Consider the following 19,154-nt stretch of genomic DNA (forward strand, 5'->3'; position numbering starts at 1 on the left):
ATCATGTGCGAATGTATAACCTTAAATGAATTATTATATGTTTGAATGATTATTTCGGAATGTACTATATGCGTGATTATAATGAAATGAATGGCTAAGGCCGAGAGCGGCGAAGGCCGAGAACGGCCTTGGGGCCGGAAGTAACACTTAGCACATGGAGTGCTTATAGCCAGGGTGGGACCCAATGGATACATGAGTTATCCTCTCGGTAAGGACCGATACCCCAGGCTTTGGTAAGGCCTCTGGGGCAGCATGGCCGTGCTTGTTCAGTCTAATGGTTTTCCTATTTAACAGTGGATTATATATGTCAGCTATATTCTATGCATATGTTATATATTGTATGAGTTTTCTTGCTGGGCTTCGGCTCACGGGTACTCTGTGTAGCAGGTAAAAGCAAGGAGTCAGTCAACCGGCCATGAGTATGGAGAGTGTGGGGGCGGCGCGTACATGTTCGGCCTGCCCGACTGCTTTGGTTGGGGGCATTTTGTATATGGTTGTATTAACCTATCCTTTTGATAGTTAATCTAGTGTAAATCTATTTTTGAGTTGTAAATATTTTGTAAACCTTATTTTGGGATCCCGGATGTTTGATACGTAATGTTTTCAATGAAACTAAACATTTTCAAAGATTACAGCCTTAACCTCTGGTTTAGTCACACTTTTGGTTTTAGAAACCTCGAATAGTCAGTTAGATACACAATTTTCGTTTTAAACTCACTTAGTAACGGCTCTAAGGTAGTAGGGCGTTACAACACTTAACCAGATTAGCACTGGTTTACGGCTGGAACGACATCGGTAATACTGTTATGATTGTTTTGTGATATGTTATGTTATGCTATGGTACGTAAAGTTATGCTACGAGAATGATACGATACAATATGAATTATTGTTGAATGTTATAATGTTTGTAAGGGTATAAGTTAGAAGTAGTATAAATTTTAGGTTGTAATTATATGAATTAGTTTATGTCTATGTTTGTGTTTTATAACTCATATCGTGGGGCTTGGGGATTGTGTCTTATATAGCTCTTCTTGTTGGGTGTTAGCTCATGGGTACTTTGTGTTGCAGGTAAAGGCATACGCGTAGTTAATGAGGCGATGAGTTGGAGCAAGCTTGGTCAGATATGTGCATGTCGTGATTGGTTGATCTAGGGGTCAAGGGGTTGTTACTAATGTATTATTATTTTAAAGGTCTTTAACCTTTGGTTTTATGTTGTGTCTAAAACGTGTATTTTTACTTACATCGTGCATGTAGAACATATTTTATTTTAAATATCGAGATCTCGACTTAAATATTGAGTATTTAGTAAATTAATGGGTTTTAAGTTAGGTCGTTACAGAAGGATTGAGAATTTTGTTCCAATTTCCTTTAAGTAAAAGTTGCTTATGGTGAAATGACAAGATTTAGGTTTTTTTATTAAAGTATTTTTTCACAATTACACAATAATATGATAAGAGAAATACAATAGCACAAAATAAATAATGTTAACTATAATTGAACAAGAGTTGGGATGCATAACATACTATCAATCATAACAAAAATAAAGTAAAAACTAGGAGGAAAAATTTCCATCAACTAGTAAATAAGGTAAAAAAAAAACTAGGAAGCACAAGTGCCATCAACTAAAGAAAAGAGTTGGGAGGCATAGCATGCCATCAACCATAAAGAAAATAAAGCAAAAAACTAGGAGGCAAAAATTGGCATCAACTAGTAAATATGCAAAAAAATATAACAACTAAAATAAATAAATAAACAAAGCAAATTACAACAAAGGTTAGGAGACACAAGCGCCGTCAACTAACAAAAATGTAGCAAAAAAGATAAATATTACAACAAAAGTAAAATAAAAATAAATAAATTAGGAGGTACAAGTATCATCAACTAAATAAAATAGAAAGCATAAATATAAATAGATATATATATATTTTTAATGGGTGGTAGGACCGTCCCAAATTTTCTTCTTATCTTTTTCTTTTTAGTTATATATATATATATATTATATTTTTGTATATATATTATTTTAAGTGCAAAAATTAAATAACAAGTAGAACAATTCACTAACCTTGAGATAAATTTCGTTTCTTTTCTTGCAACTCTCCGGCAATGGCGCCAAAAACTTGATGGATCCAAAATGGGTACGTTTTAAATATGTAAATCGCAAGTGCACAAATCGTATATATAGTATACAATTCGTGTAAGTAAGGATCTCGAACCCAAATGAGTTGTCTAAAATAAAAAAGAAAACTATTTTAATGCAACATTAATAAAATCTAATCTAGCTCCAAAGATTGATGATGGGATATTGTGACAAGAAAATCAAATAAAGGCAATACTAAAGAAATTAAAGACAAGATATAATACTAAATTAATAGTTTTAAACAAGATGGTAGAAGAAAGATTATTAAGATAATAGAATCCACAAAATATAAGTTCAATAATATTTATAAGTACATTGATTCCAAAGTTTTATTAATAGTATACATTAATCAAACATTACTTATTCAAATTAGATATTCTATTTAAGCACAAGTTGTTATAGAAATATAAGATTTATGTTCGCTTTTTAAGATATAATTTCAAATTATTTAGTGTGAATCATTCTAAAGAAACAACAAATAATCAATGAATATTATTTATAAGGAAAAAGATAATATTTTTGTTCTAAGCATTTGATGTGCACAATTTAATAGCACACCTTAATCAAAGAACATTATGATTTTGCACTAATGAAGAACAAAGTGTAAATATGTGCTAACAATAAAAAATACATGATATTTAAGATGAAAGAAGATATTTGAAGAAGAAAAAACCATAAACTTTGTTGCACAAATGAGAAATCAACATACAAAATAAATATTATCTAGTTACATATTGTTTCATCATTACCTTAATAATCTAAAAAAGATTACAAACTCATAACTATAATATAAATTACAAAACAAAGAGAATACATACTTGAAAATTGCTCTTGAAAAACACTAAAATGGAGGACAGAATAGTATAAAAGATTATTGTTAGAGAATATATTTTTATACTCAATGGAAATATGGAAAATCCAAAATACAACTCTATGCAAAAATACAATAGACAAGATAATATTGATTAAGGGATCTCTCTAGGAAATAGCTATCTAGAATTATCAAGTCTTTATGGTGTATTTTCCAGCCAAATGCTTTGTGGATGGAAAATGATGTATCTTACAAGTGAGCATTAGGCTCCTATTTATAGAGTTTTGAGACACCCTTTGAATTTCAAATTCCACAAACCCCCATGGTTGTTACCAATGATTAATTGGATGTTTATGGAATTAAAATAGAGATTTGAGAGTTACTTGGCTGTTGGAAACATTCAAAATTGGATAAAACCGAAGTTTGGAAAATACTGCCAGCCGCTGAGGCTGCGACCTGAAAAACATGTGCTGCGGCCCACGATGTTTTCTACCTCTTGGACTGCGGCCTGAAAAACTCAGGTCGTGGCCCAAGACGTTTTTTCAGCAACCAATTTTTCAAATTTGCCGAAATATTCCAAATTCATTCCCACTTGATTTTGTAACTTCCATACACATTATGGGAGTTAAAATCACATCTCTAACAGCCATATCTCTTATGGCTTTGAGAAATTCAAATCAAAATGTGTAATATCAAATCGACACATTATTGGGTAGTATTTGGAAGTTACAAATTTGTGATTGAATTTTTAACACCAAATATGTTACATATTTGGATATTTCACATATATCTAAATAATGTAACTCTCTATTATATGTTACAATATGTGACACTCTTTGTCACATTTATTTAATCTAAAACATTATATTATAAAATAATATAATATTACATTATACTATAAATAATATAACATTCCCCCACTAGATTAAATAGTTTATCTATTGTAACACTTATTTAATCAATCAAGCATTATGTAAAATATAATATTCCTCCACTTGATTAAATAATCACTCTCTATAGAAACCTTTGCATTGGTGCATAAATTAAAATGTCTTTCGACTTGAATTTTACCTTAGTGTAATTATCACAAAGTTTGTTGAAATTTTGGTTGCCGAAGCATTGAACCACTATCCCTTGATAACAAATCGGTGATAACACACATACCTTTGCTATGTTCACTTGAGACCTCAATGTCTCACTTTTGCACCATTAATGGCCATGTGCAAATTCAATTCATAGACTTTTCTTGAGAATGACTCCCAATTCTCATGAGGGGCGGCACCACCCCTAGGTCTATATAGGTAGAACTATTACAGTATTTTGTTGCCCTAAAATACTTGTCTTTTCAAGACTGAGTTCTATTAAAAAACCTTTCATTTTTAACCCTTATTTTGGTAACACACTAGTACTCATATCTTAGATGGTACAAAATTTGAGTACTACTACTATTCACTTGATTGACTTGTTATTACCTATTGAACCTAATACTAGTTTGGTTACTAGTATTAAGATAGGTTACCATCAACTGTGAATCTCTTTAGGGAGTCTAAGTTCCAACCCTAGAGATGTAGAAATGATTCCATTTGAATCATTTCTTTTCTCATGTATGCATACTTAGACACTCTCATTATTTTTATTCAAACTTTGTTGCTAGCTATAGTTTGATTAAAATAGTTACCTCTTTAAAATAGTGATTTTGACCATAGTCAACACCCCCACTATTTTATAGTTCAATATCCAAGATAAACGTTTGAATATTAATTCTAGAAACTTCTTTGTTTCTATAATTCTCCTTTATGTTTTAAATTTATTCCTTCTTGAATCAAAATATTACAAACAATAACTTTAGACACCAAGCATGTCTAGATTTGTTCATTCTATACACATATAGCCAATGTGATTTAGAATGTGGAATTCCAAATCACCTATAGGATAACCGAATTAATAAATTATTATCAACAAAATAAATTGATTAAATTTTGGAGCATCACCCCCACACTTCATAGTGATAATCACCTTTAAGAAGAAATTTCTTCATTTTTATTAAGTCATTTATCCTCCAAGATAAATCTAGACTTATGATTCTCAAAGTTCATCACGAGTCCTCTAAGCCACATGATAAACTCTCAATAGATCAAGATAAAAAACCCCAATGTTTATCTTGATTTATTGACATGCAAAAGCAAGACACACTTCTTTGAAAATAACTTTCTCTTTGTTGCTTTGTTTTATATATTTCACAAAATAAATATGTAAACACAAATGTCATGTGAAAAATTCTCAAACAAATAATCGCTAATTTTCACTTTTAGTTGTCTAAATAATCTCAAAATCACTTAAACAACTTTTGTGTATTTCTTAAGAGCCTCTTTGAGATTCTTTTGAAAACACCAATTTTACATCCATTAATTTTCTCATCAAAATCAATTTGAAGATGTCAATTTTTTAAACACTTTAAATCAAAGAAAATAAACCCTCATTGATTTATTTAAACACTTTAATTTCTTATGTATTAGTTTAAAATTATCTCATCTTTGAGATTAATTTAAACATATCACCATCTTTAACAAAAATTAATAAAGTTAACTTTAATCTATTCACTATTGGTGTAAAGATTCAAATTGTTTCTCCAATTTTACAATGTCTCCTCATTGAGACATTGAATATTTAAGAATTATTGTCACTAAATAATTCTCAAATATATTTCATTTGACCACACTCTAGACTTCAAGTTTATTGATTCAATATGTCATCCCACAATTTTTGAATCCACCTTGTTCCATTTTTCTTGCAATAGCAAGACATAACCATTAAAAGATGTAACCCCATTAGGTTCATCTTTTCTTATCTCATAAAATGAGATGCTCATCTTTTAAATGAGAAAATTTTACATTCTCAAATAATTCATTTATTCACAAATCACATACTAACAATAATATAGAATAAAACCTATTAACATCTCACAAATATTTGCATGATTATATTTCAATATAATTTCACATAATTGTCAACACATATGACTTATATCATACTAACATGGATCTTTATAAAGATGTAAACATAAATTACAAATATCACACATACGATTTCATATTTTTTATTGATTCAAAAAATCAATATATTTATGCATGTCATATAAACTCATAAAATTATCATTCTAATAATTTATCATTATCACATAATAAGACAATTCTATAACATGGCATCATATTACCCAATAATCTACTAGATTATTTACACATTAGTCACATATAACAAAAAATCAAGATATTAAATTATCTTCTATTCTAACCACTATATTTGAAAAAACAAAGGAGATTAGAAAACAATGAACTTCATTTATAAAATTTTCTTTTTCTCATTTCTAACAATATATGAAAACCATTAGATCTTCTAAGAAAAAAAAAGAAGAACATTACCTTATCTTACCATGTTTTCAAAGTTGGATCCTCACAAGATCTCTATGGTTTCTCCTTCCATTGAAAATGAACATAAGCTTTTGAATGTTAGAGAATATATTTTTATACTCAATGGAAATATGGAAAAACCAAAATACAACTCTATGCAAAAATACAATAGACAAGATAATATTGATTAAAGAAATATTACAACTTAATTGCTCAAAATACAAGTAAATAGAAATATGTAGAAGAAGAAGATTACAGACTCAAAACAATAATAATAGAAGTAAATAAGATCAACAAGATCAAAAGAATGAAAATAAAACAAATAAAAAGAACAAACTCTCACACAACCAAAGTGTAGAGTAGTGGGGATCACCAACTTGAACAAGTTCAAAACCTTTGTCCACAAGCTTATTTTCCCCTATTCTCTAAGCACTAAGGGATCTCTCTAGGAAATAGCTCTCTAGAATTATCAAGCCTTTGTGGTGTATTTTCCAGCCAAGTGCTTTGTGGATGGAAAATGGTGTACCTTACAAGTGAGCATTAGGCTCTTATTTATAGATTTTTGAGACACCCTTTGAATTTCAAATTCCACCAACCCCTATGGCTGTTACCAATGATTAATTGGATGTTTATGGAATTAAAATAGAGATTTGGGAGTTACTTTGCTGTTGGAAACGTTCAAAATTGGATAAAACTGAAGTTTGGAAAATGTTGTCAGCCGCTGAGGCTGCGGCCTGAAAAACATGGGCCGCGGCCCATGATGTTTTCTGCCTCTTGGGCCGCGGCCTGAAAAACTCAGGCCGTAGCCCAAGACATTTTTTCAGCAACCAATTTTCCAAAACGTTCCAAATTCATTCCCACTTGATTTTGTAACTTTCATACACATTATGGGAGTTAAAATCACATCTCTAACAGCCATGTCTCTTATGGCTTTGAGAAATTCAAATCAAAATGTGTAATATCAAATCTACACATTATTGGGTAATATTTGGAAGTTACAAATTTGTGATTGAATTTTTAACACCAAATATGTTACATATTTAGATATTTCACATATATCTAAATAATGTAACTCTCTATTATATGTTACAATATGTGACACTCTTTGTCACATTTATTTAATCTAAAACATTATATTATAAAACAATATAATATAATATTACATTATATTATAAATAATATAACATTCCCCCACTATATTAAATAGTTTATCTATTGTAACACTTATTTAATCAATCAAACATTATATAAAATATAATAGTTATAGTGACTACAAAATTCAAGCCCCAAAAAATGGTCTTGAAATTACATATTTATAGTCAAAATGAAATTATTAAAATAATCAATTTAAATTAATTAAATGGGTTAGATTAATTAAATTAATAATAATATGGCTAGTAGGGGTAAATTGTAGGGTGTCATGATGAATTTTGTAGTGAAATATGTAGAAAAATTGGGTAAAATATTGGCATTTGAGGCACAAGGGGACAAGGAGACAATATGGGCTCAAGAGGAAAATGGCAGGTGGGGCTATTGGTTGTTGGTAGTTGAAGGCTTCGGGCCTGGGCTTATGGTGGGCCCATGGTGTGGCTGGGAGAAGGAAAGGGGCCTTGGCAGGTGGTTGGGCTGAATGGAGCAACTGGGGGCGGGCCAAAGGCTGGGTAGGCCCAGGCTGGATAAAGGCTGGGACACGGGTGCGAGTAAGGTCCAGGTGGGCCGTGGGTGCGGGTCAGGTGCTTGGGGTAGCTAGAGGCGCGAGTTGGGCCTGCTGGGACACAGACCTAGGCTCGTGGGCTTCAACTGCTTGTGTAATGACCCACTAATCTAGACTATTTGGACCATTAACGAAACTATACATAAAACTTACATTTTTACGAAAATACCATAATTTATTGAATAACTTGCAAAATAAGAGTTATTTACAAAGTAAATACCAAAACGGATATGGGATCCCATTGTCTTTAAAACAAAAACATAATTTAAAATAATAAGACATTACATAATTAGTGCGGAAAATACATATAAAAAGACATAAAACCGAAACTACATCCTCGAATCGATTAACGCTCGGCCCCTTGACTCCATTCATCATCGATACACATCCTCCAAGCGTCACGAATCTTACCGCCTCTAAAGCTTATTTTCCTGCACATAAAACAGAAAGGAATGAGCCTAATGCCCAGCAAGGAAAATCTAACACAAAGTCATATACATAATTTCATAAGAAAACATAAAGACTTAACATAATACATATAACATACACTTATTATAATGGCCATTATTACTTGGGGTCCCATAGACTAAACAAGCATATGCCCATGGGATTAGTGGGGTCCTACTAGCTAAGTAGGTCATATGCCCATAACCCATTTGGGGTCTTGTTAGTCATATGGGTCATATGCCCAAGCCTGCAAACATACACATATACATATCATAACACTTTTAATAACATAAAACATATAGATAACATAAGCACATAACATGTTGATTCTAGCCTATTTTCCTTACCAAAGTTACCGGGATTTTGGACTGAGTTGGGACTTTTGGAACACTCCTAAAACCATAAGAGAGAGTGAGTCTAAAGAAAGGAGATGAAATGAAAGAGATGGAAAGACTAAACCATAAAAAACATACTTACCGACTTATATGCTTAAGAGCTTGGATTCCCTAACCAAAATAAGAATAAGGTTAGGGGACTGAGTAGAAGGTTTTGAGAAAGGAAATAACATAAAATACAGAAAGGAACTAGAGTTTTGGGTTTACCTCAAAGATTGCAAGATCAATCTAACCTCCACCGAAATACTATAGAACTCACTTCCCAAAGTGTTTGATAAGCTTATGATGTTTAAGCTTATAGTTTTTCTCCAAACCAAGTGTTTACACTCTCACACTCACTTAACACTAGCAGCTTCTGAACTTAGAGCAAATGGTGAATAATGGCTGGGTACTAGGTCCTATTTATAGAGTTTGGGAATGAAAATATCTTGATTTTACTTGAATAAAAATAATGGCTTTTTAGGTGAAAATCATTTGAATAATCGTTCAGCAGAGGCTGAAGACTCGTTCAAAAGATGCTGGACTGTTGAAGGAGTTTGAATGGCTGAAAGGAAAAGAATTCAAAAGTATTTGAAACACATGCTGGTGGAGGCGATATATCGCCCCCTATAGGCGATATATCGCCTGGACCTTTGTTCCCGAGGCGGCCGTGCATCGATTCGTGTTTTCCGTATCTACGTGCTGCGATATATCGCCCCCTATAGCTGCGATATATCGGCATACGCTGAATATTTAAACACGAATTTACACATTTTTAGCTAAGTTTGAATGGAGTAAACAGCCTTGACTAAGCCCTCAACGTACTCAAGGCTGCTGACTGACCCTATAACATTCAAATTTTACCCTTATTTAATTTAATCCTCAAAAATAGTTAATCCTTAATTACCATTCATAACATGTGCTTAAAATCCTATTGGTTGATGTCTAAACCTTATAATATAATAATATAATCCTTAATATCAGTCACATTAATCAAACCTTAGGTTATACTTAATATTCTTAAACTATAGGTTAAACTTAGAAAATCTATAAGTACTACTATGAGTGTCCAAATAACTCTCGGTCTGAACCAAAAATCCAAAGTAACAAAGATAACACTAAATATACTATAATACTACTAACAATTAGCTAAGTAAAGTTCTTGGACTCTACAATTCTCCCCTACTAAAAAGAATTTCGTCCTCGAAATTTACTTACCAAATAACTCCGGATACCGGCCTTGCATGTCTTCTTCCAACTCCCACGTGGCCTCGCGTTCAGAACTATTACTCCATAAGACTTTGACTATAGGAAAGCTCTTGGACCGTAACTGCTTCATCCCCCTATCTAGGATGCTAACCGGTCGTTCCTCATAACTTAAGCCTTTCTGGAGCGCTATGGTATCGTACTTGAGGACGTGAGATGGGTCTGACACATATTTGCGTAGCATCGAAATGTGGAAGACGTTGTGACTATCGGCTAGTGCTGCTGGTAGGGCTAGTCTATACGCAACTGGTCCCACTTTGTCCAATATCTCAAAAGGACCTATGAATCGGGGACTAAGCTTGCCTTTCTTCCCGAACCGATTGACACCCTTCATAGGAGATATCTTCAGGAAGACTTGATCTCCAACTTGGAACTCCACATCGCGTCGCTTGGTATCCGCATAGCTTTTCTGACGGCTTTGAGCAGCAAGCATACGCTGTCTAATAAGCGTTACTGCTTCTTGAGCTTGGCTAACAGCTTCGGGTCCTAGAAGCTGCCTTTCTCCTACCTCGTCCTAGTGCAACGGTGATCGGCACCTTCTTCCATATAGCAACTCATAAGGTGCCATCTCGATCGTCGACTGGTAGCTGTTGTTGTACGAGAACTCGATCAGCGGTAAGTACTTGTTCCACGATCCTCCAAAGTCAAGTACACATGCGCGTAGCATATCCTCTAAGATCTGAATCGTACGCTCTGACTGCCCATCTGTCTGAGGATGGAAAGCTGTACTAAGACTTAACTTAGTACCCATGGCTTGCTGTAAGCTTCTCCAAAATCTTGACGTAAACACTGATCCTCTATCTGATACTATCGTCTTGGGGATTCCATGCAATCGTACAATCTCTTGGATGTAGATGTCTGCATATTGGTCTGCCGTATAAGAAGTCTTAACAGGCAGAAAATGAGCCGACTTGGTTAGTCTATCTATGACTATCCAAGCAGAATCATGCTGCTTATTTGTCTTTGGCAGACCCGTCACGAAGTCCATGGCTATATCGTCCCACTTCCACTTCGGTATGCTAAGCGGTTGCAATAATCCTGCAGGCTGCTGATGCTCCACCTTCACTTGCTGGCATACCAGACACTTAGATACATACTCCGCTATGTCCTTCTTCATCCCTGGCCACCAATAGACTGCCTTGATGTCATGAGTCATCTTGGTAGACCCTGGATGAACCGAGTATGGGGTGCTGTGCGCTTCTTCTAGGATCGTCTTCTTAATACTTTGATCGTCTGGCACGCATACCCGATCCTTATATCTCAATAAACCTTGACTGGATATTGAGAAATCTGTAGTCTTGCCTTCTCTGACTGCATCCATGTGCGTTGCTAGTGAATCATCATGTCTCTGACCATTCCGTATGTCTTCTAGCAGATTCGATTGGATAGACAAGTTAGCCAGCTTGCCTACAACCACTTCTATTCCGGCACTGATAAGCTCCTGTTGTAGTGGCTTTTCTATTCCGGATAAGGCTGCTAAGTTCCCATAACTTTTTCGGCTAAGTGCATCGGCAACTACGTTTGCCTTCCCCGGGTGGTATAGGATTTCGCAGTCGTAATCCTTTACTAATTCTAACCACCGGCGCTGCCTCATGTTAAGCTCCTTCTGAGTAAAGAAGTATTTTAGACTTTTGTTGTCCGTATAAATCTCGCACCGTTCTCCGTAAAGATAATGGCGCCAGATTTTTAACGCAAAGACCACCGCTGCCAACTCCATATCGTGAGTTGGATAGCGTTGTTCATACTCCTTTAACTGACGTGAGGCGTAGGCTATCACCTTGTCATTTTGCATCAGTACGCATCCCAATCCTAACTTTGATGCATCACAGTAGACAACGAACTTGTCGTTGGGTGTTGGGACACTAAGTACTGGTGTTGAGCAAAGCTTATCCTTAAGCAACTGGAAGCTTTCCTCACACTTATCATTCCAGTTAAACTTTTGTTGCTTCCGAGTTAGGTTGGTGAGTGGAGTGGCTATCTTAGAAAAGCCCTCTACAAACTTTCTATAGTAACCTGCTAGCCCTAAGAAGCTTCTTACTTCCGACGCGTTCTTTGGTCTAGGCCAATCTTTCACGGCCTCTACCTTCGATGGATCCACAGCAACTCCGTCTTTCGATATGATGTGCCCGAGGAACGCCACTTGTGAGAGCCAAAACTCGCATTTCTTGAACTTCGCGTAGAGTTGGTGCTCCTTCAATCGCGTCAAAATCATCCTCAAGTGTCCCTCGTGCTCCACTTCAACCTTGGAGTAAATTAAAATGTCGTCGATGAACACAACGACGAATTTATCCAAGTAGTCCTTGAAGACCCTATTCACCAAGTCCATAATGTCTTAGGGATATCTTCTCCCTTTACCTTGAGCTGATGATACCCGGACCATAGATCGATCTTAGAAAATACAGTTGCGCCTCGGAGTTGATCAAACAAATCATCAATCCGAGGTAGCGGGTATTTGTTCTTAATTGTTACTTTATTCAGCTCTCGGTAGTCTATGCACATGCGCATACTTCCGTCCTTCTTCTTCACGAATAGTACCGGAGCTCCCCATGGTGAATGGCTCGGCCTAATGAAACCCAAGTCTAGGAGTTCTTGTAGCTGTGTCTTTAACTCCTTGAGTTCCGTAGGTGCCATCCGGTATGGTGCCTTAGAGATAGGCTCGGTGCCCGGTACTAATTCTATCGTGAACTCTATTTCTCTAGTTGGCGGCAATCCTGGCAAGTCATCGGGAAATACTTCTGGAAATTCTTGTATGACTCGAACATCTCCAACTTTGAGTGATGTCTCCTTCTCCACATTCATGATGTTGGATAAGAATGCTTGACATCCCTTCTCCATCATTCTCTAAGCTTTGAGAGATGACACTAACGGTGTGCGTAGTCCTGAAGCTTGTCCCATGAAGCACAGTTTCTGGCCGTCAGGAGTATCGAATGTCACCTTCTTGCGTCTGCAGTCGATCGTTGCGCCATGCCGTGCTAGCCAATCCATGCCTAGTATGACGTCGAAGTCTTTGATCACCAGCTCTATCAGGTCTCCTTCTAGTTCCTTGTCCTCAATCTTGATTGGTATGCCTCGTACAATTCGTGATGATAGAACTACTTTGCCCGAAGGCAAATCAATTGCAAACCTAGTTCTAAATCTTTCACTAGGTTTGTCTAGTTTATCTATCATTCCTAATGAAATATACGAATGGGTGGCTCCCGAATCAAATAATACATGACATAATTTATTGAGGATGGAAACCTGACCTGTGACCACTTTGTTGCTAGCATCCGCCTCTCCTTGGGTTAAAGCAAAAACCTGAGCAGGAACCATCTTTTCGTCCTTCTTTCCTTCCGGCTTTTGCTGAGGACAGTCTCTTTTACTATGCCCTTCTTGACCACAGTTGAAACACTCCTTGGTGTTGGCACGACATTCTCTGGGGTGCTTCTTCTGACATTTGGCACATGGCGGGTATTCCACGTAGCCCGACCTATTTCCCCCATTATTTGGTCATGCCCTTTTATTGTTGTCGGCTTGCTTGTTGTCAGGATGCCTTCTCTTCTGTCCGTTACCGTTGTTGTTGGACTGATTGTTGCCGCTATTTCTAGGCTGATTGTTGTTCCGACTGGCCTGAGGTTGGCTCTGCTGTCTGGGTTCAGGCTTGCTAGCTTCTTCTTTGCTCACGTTGGCCTGCAACCTTTCTACTTCAATTGCCGTTTCAAGAACGTCGGCATATGAAGTGTTTCCTGGGTTTGCTAGTTTCACCCCCATCTCGATCTTGGGTCGGAGTCCTCTCACGAATTTGTTCACCCTCAGATAATCGGTCGGAACTAACTCTGCCGCGAACTTGGCTTAGCGATCAAACTGACGAGCATATTTCGCCACTGTTAAATTCCCTTGCTTCAGATTGGTGAACTCCTCAACTCTCGTAGCAAGTACAGCTGAATTGTAGTACTTCTTGTGGAAGAGCTCCACAAATCGGGTCCACGTCATGGTGGCAGCATCGTGGGATTGTTGAACCAAATCCCACCATATCCTGGCATCTTTCTTGAGTAAAGACGAGACGCAGGATATGTGGTCTGCATTACTGAGGTTCATGTGGGCTAGGATCGGCTCCACATTCCTTAGCCATTCTTCTGCTTCAAAGGGGTCCGTAGTCCCTTCGAAGTTCGGAGCGTGCTGCTTGCGGAACCTCTCGTACACAGGCTCCATGTGGTGTACAGGATACGGCGCGTAATTCGTCATAGGCCATCCCCCATATGGACCGACTTGTTGGGGTGCTGGGGCCATTGGCTGTGGCTGCAGTTGTGGCGGAGGCTGAGGCTGAGATTGAGCCTTCTGGCGTTGTTGCTGCAGAAGTTCCTCAACTTGTTGTCGCAGTCTGGCAATCTCTGCAGTGTTGTCGGCTGGCTGTGCCGGCGCGTTGCGGCGAGCAGTAGCACGCACTCCCCTTCGGCGAACGGTAGGGACCGCATTGGTCGCTGGAACATCGTTGGAAGCGTTCCCGTTGGTGCGAGCAGATCTTCGGAGAGGCATCGTAGCAGAGTTCTAACAGTTAAAAGAAACATGTTAGAACTTTTTCCTAATAGGCTCTATGGCAAAAACTTATTCTAAAACAAACATATCTCGGACCTATTTATTATGACTTCTTATGAAAGATTATATAGGTCTTTATTTATTATTAGAGCGGGTTTCTATACTTAGAAAAACAAGTCATCTTTATTTTCTAAGTGTGTTTCTAATCATCCTATATGACTTAATTCTCAGGCTCGAAACTTATCTTTGTTCCAAAGTTAACCATATTGAGGGAGGGCTGGGATCAGTAAAATCGTTCCCACTACTAAGGCCCCCTAACTCTCAATAAGGAAACCAGGTTCATTGATTTGTATCCACCCTCACCGAACTTAGTCATTATTCATTTTATTTAGTATTTATTATGATTGCGAAAATAGAATCAAATTCACACATGATATTCAAATAGCATGTTTATTCATTTGGAAAACAATTTCACTTATTACAATCAAAAGTAAATAAAACAAATAAAAACTACTAATCTAAAAATCGGGATCTTCTACATCTGATCCGTCATCTAACATATCATCATCTATTGCCTCATAGTCATCATTATCATGAGCATCAAAATGCCCGCTAGGAAGGTTGGTGAGAATCCTATTCTTTTGCTCATTGGTGAACTGAAACTCAATTTTTGAGGTGAACCTAACTAAGAGGAAATAGTATCTCATTGCTAAGGGTAGTTCATCCTCTTCATGCATCTCTTCCCATATCTCTTCTAATGCTGCTATTACAGAATGAAAATCTTTAAACAACCTAATTACTAATACATATTGCTCGGTTGATCTTAGCATTATTTGTTTAGCCTCTTGAAGGCCACCTATCGCTTGGTGAAACAAAAGCAACCTTCGAGTAATCCTTTCTAGGGCTCCTACGGTGTTTCTTGGCTCCCTTATTCTTTTTAAGGCCTTAATGGCTCAGATATCTTGGTAGGTTAAGGCTCCGTTCATTCTTAACTGAAACATAAACACTAAAGTTGTTAGCTATACACATAGACAAAGTAACTTGTAACTTGTAACTTAAACACTTACTTGGCGGTCCGATTCGGAGCTTTGAGCATGTGTATCGAGGAGAACTTCATGCGAAGGAACCGTTTTCTGTGATACCAACTGTAATGACCCACTAATCTAGACTATTTGGACCATTAACGAAACTATACATAAAGCTTACATTTTTACGAAAATACCATAATTTATTGAATAACTTGCAAAATAAGAGTTATTTACAAAGTAAATACCAAAACGGATATGGGATCCCATTGTCTTTAAAACAAAAACATAATTTAAAATAATAAGACATTACATAATTAGTGCGGAAAATACATATAAAAAGACATAAAACCGAAACTACATCCTCGAATCGATTAACGCTCGGCCCCTTGACTCCATTCATCATCGATACACATCCTCCAAGCGCCACGAATCTTACCGCCTCTAAGCTTATTTTCCTGCACATAAACAGAAAGGAGTGAGCCTAATGCCGAGTAAGGAAAATCTATCACAAAGTCATATACATAATTTCATAAGAAAACATAAAGACTTAACATAACACATATAACATACACTTATTATAATGGCCATTATTACTTGGGGTCCCATAGACTAAACAAGCATATGCCCATGGGATTAGTGGGGTCCTACTAGCTAAGTAGGTCATATGCCCATAACCCATTTGGGGTCTTGTTAGTCATATGGGTCATATGCCCAAGCCTGCAAACATACACATATACATATCATAACACTTTTAATAACATAAAACATATAGATAACATAAGCACATAACATGTTGATTCTAGCCTATTTTCCTTACCAAAGTTACCGGGATTTTGGACTGAGTTGGGACTTTTGGAACACTCCTAAAACCATAAGAGAGAGTGAGTCTAAAGAAAGGAGATGAAATGAAAGAGATGGAAAGACTAAACCATAAAAAACATACTTACCGACTTATATGCTTAAGAGCTTGGATTCCCTAACCAAAATAAGAATAAGGTTAGGGGACTGAGTAGAAGGTTTTGAGAAAGGAAATAACATAAAATACAGAAAGGAACTAGAGTTTTGGGTTTACCTCAAAGATTGCAAGATCAATCTAACCTCCACCGAAATACTATAGAACTCACTTCCCAAAGTGTTTGATAAGCTTATGATGTTTAAGCTTATAGTTTTTCTCCAAACCAAGTGTTTACACTCTCACACTCACTTAACACTAGCAGCTTCTGAACTTAGAGCAAATGGTGAATAATGGCTGGGTACTAGGTCCTATTTATAGAGTTTGGGAATGAAAATATCTTGATTTTACTTGAATAAAAATAATGGCTTTTTAGGTGAAAATCATTTGAATAATCGTTCAGCAGAGGCTGAAGACTCGTTCAAAAGATGCTGGACTGTTGAAGGAGTTTGAATGGCTCAAAGGAAAAGAATTCAAAAGTATTTGAAACACATGCTGGTGGAGGCGATATATCGCCCCCTATAGGCGATATATCGCCTGGACCTTTGTTCCCGAGGCGGCCGTGCATCGATTCGTGTTTTCCGTATCTACGTGCTGCGATATATCGCCCCCTATAGCTGCGATATATCGGCATACGCTGAATATTTAAACACGAATTTACACATTTTTAGCTAAGTTTGAATGGAGTAAACAGCCTTGACTAAGCCCTCAACGTACTCAAGGCTGCTGACTGACCCTATAACATTCAAATTTTACCCTTATTTAATTTAATCCTCAAAAATAGTTAATCCTTAATTACCATTCATAACATGTGCTTAAAATCCTATTGGTTGATGTCTAAACCTTATAATATAATAATATAATCCTTAATATCAGTCACATTAATCAAACCTTAGGTTATACTTAATATTCTTAAACTATAGGTTAAACTTAGAAAATCTATAAGTACTACTATGAGTGTCCAAATAACTCCCGGTCTGAACCAAAAATCCAAAGTAACAAAGATAACACTAAATATACTATAATACTACTAACAATTAGCTAAGTAAAGTTCTTGGACTCTACAGCTTGAGCTGAGGCTTTTCAGAAATATCATTTTTTTCTCTCTTTTCCTTGAAAATGTCACTTTATTTTCTTCATTTTTCTTGCTTTTCAAGAGCCTAAAAATACAACATAATTCCTATAAAATAAACATAATTTAAATTCAAACTAAATATTTTCATTAATAAAATATATAACATAAGTTCCATGAAAATACTAATTAAAACCTAATTTACTTTGACATGTAAGCTCAATAAAATCACATTTTTAACTTTTAATCTAACCAACACTAATTTCAAATAATTAACAAATAACATATTATAAAAATATATCTATAAAAACACACAAAATTCTACAATATAATAATAAGAATCATAAATTCAAAATTTCTTAAAAAAACTTAATAAATTAATTAAAAACTAAAGAACTAAGCAACAATTGGCTTACAAAATGTGGTGAAATAACTCTATTTTGTAGAGTTATCATGAGCCATAGGGAGGAATTCCATAAACTTTGAAAATGTTTCTCATTTCCTATGCATTAGGTAAAGACATGAGTATATAGAGTAGTCGTCAATGAATGTGACGAAATACTCAAAACCACCCTGGCTTGTACATTCAAATGTCCACAAACATTTGAATAAACAAGTCAAAGTGGTTCTTTGGCCCTATCACCCTTTGCAAAGAATGGACGCTTGGTAAGTTTTCCTTTTAGAGAAGATTCATAGATAGGTAATTCACCTAAGGTGAGTTCCCTCAAAGGCCCGTCCTTTGTATGTCTTTGAATTCTAGCATAGCCAATGTGACCTAGTCTCAAATGCCATAAATACGTCATGTTATCGTTATCGGTCTTTTGACGTATATTGGTCCTAGGTTTAGCTACTTTGAATAAATCATTATTAAGTGTGCGGGGTTAGTTAAATCGCAAAATATATAAAAGCCTTCCAAACATGCAATATACAATTGTGATCCATTGAAAGAAATAGATATATTATAACTTGTAGAAGTCATAACAAACCATTATAATTGCAACATGGAAATTGAAATTAAATTTCTACCAAAATCTGGAATAAAAAATACATCTTTCAAAATTAAATATTCTTTTCCGAACTTCAGGTGAGCTCTTCCTCTAGCTTGGATCACAACGAATGCTTCATTCCCAACTCTAAGCTTTGCGTTGCCTTTGTCCACTTCCTCCCATAACTCAAGAAGCTATAAAGAGTTACAAACATGGTTAATAGATCCTGAATGAATAGTCCAAACAGATTTATCATTCTATCAAAAATATGTTTCTAAGATAAATGAACTATACTCATTACCTTTGTTTTTCGCTACTAGAAACTTGGGGCAATCCTGTTTCCAATGCCCTTTCTCATTGCAGTGAAAACACTTACCTTTACCTTTCTTGTTTTTCTTTTTCTTCCCTTTAGGTGTCCGTGCACTTGGTTGTTCACTCGTCTTTG

This window comes from Humulus lupulus, chromosome 5, assembly GCF_963169125.1.
Source record: "Humulus lupulus chromosome 5, drHumLupu1.1, whole genome shotgun sequence".
In the NCBI taxonomy this organism is placed as follows: domain Eukaryota; kingdom Viridiplantae; phylum Streptophyta; class Magnoliopsida; order Rosales; family Cannabaceae; genus Humulus; species Humulus lupulus.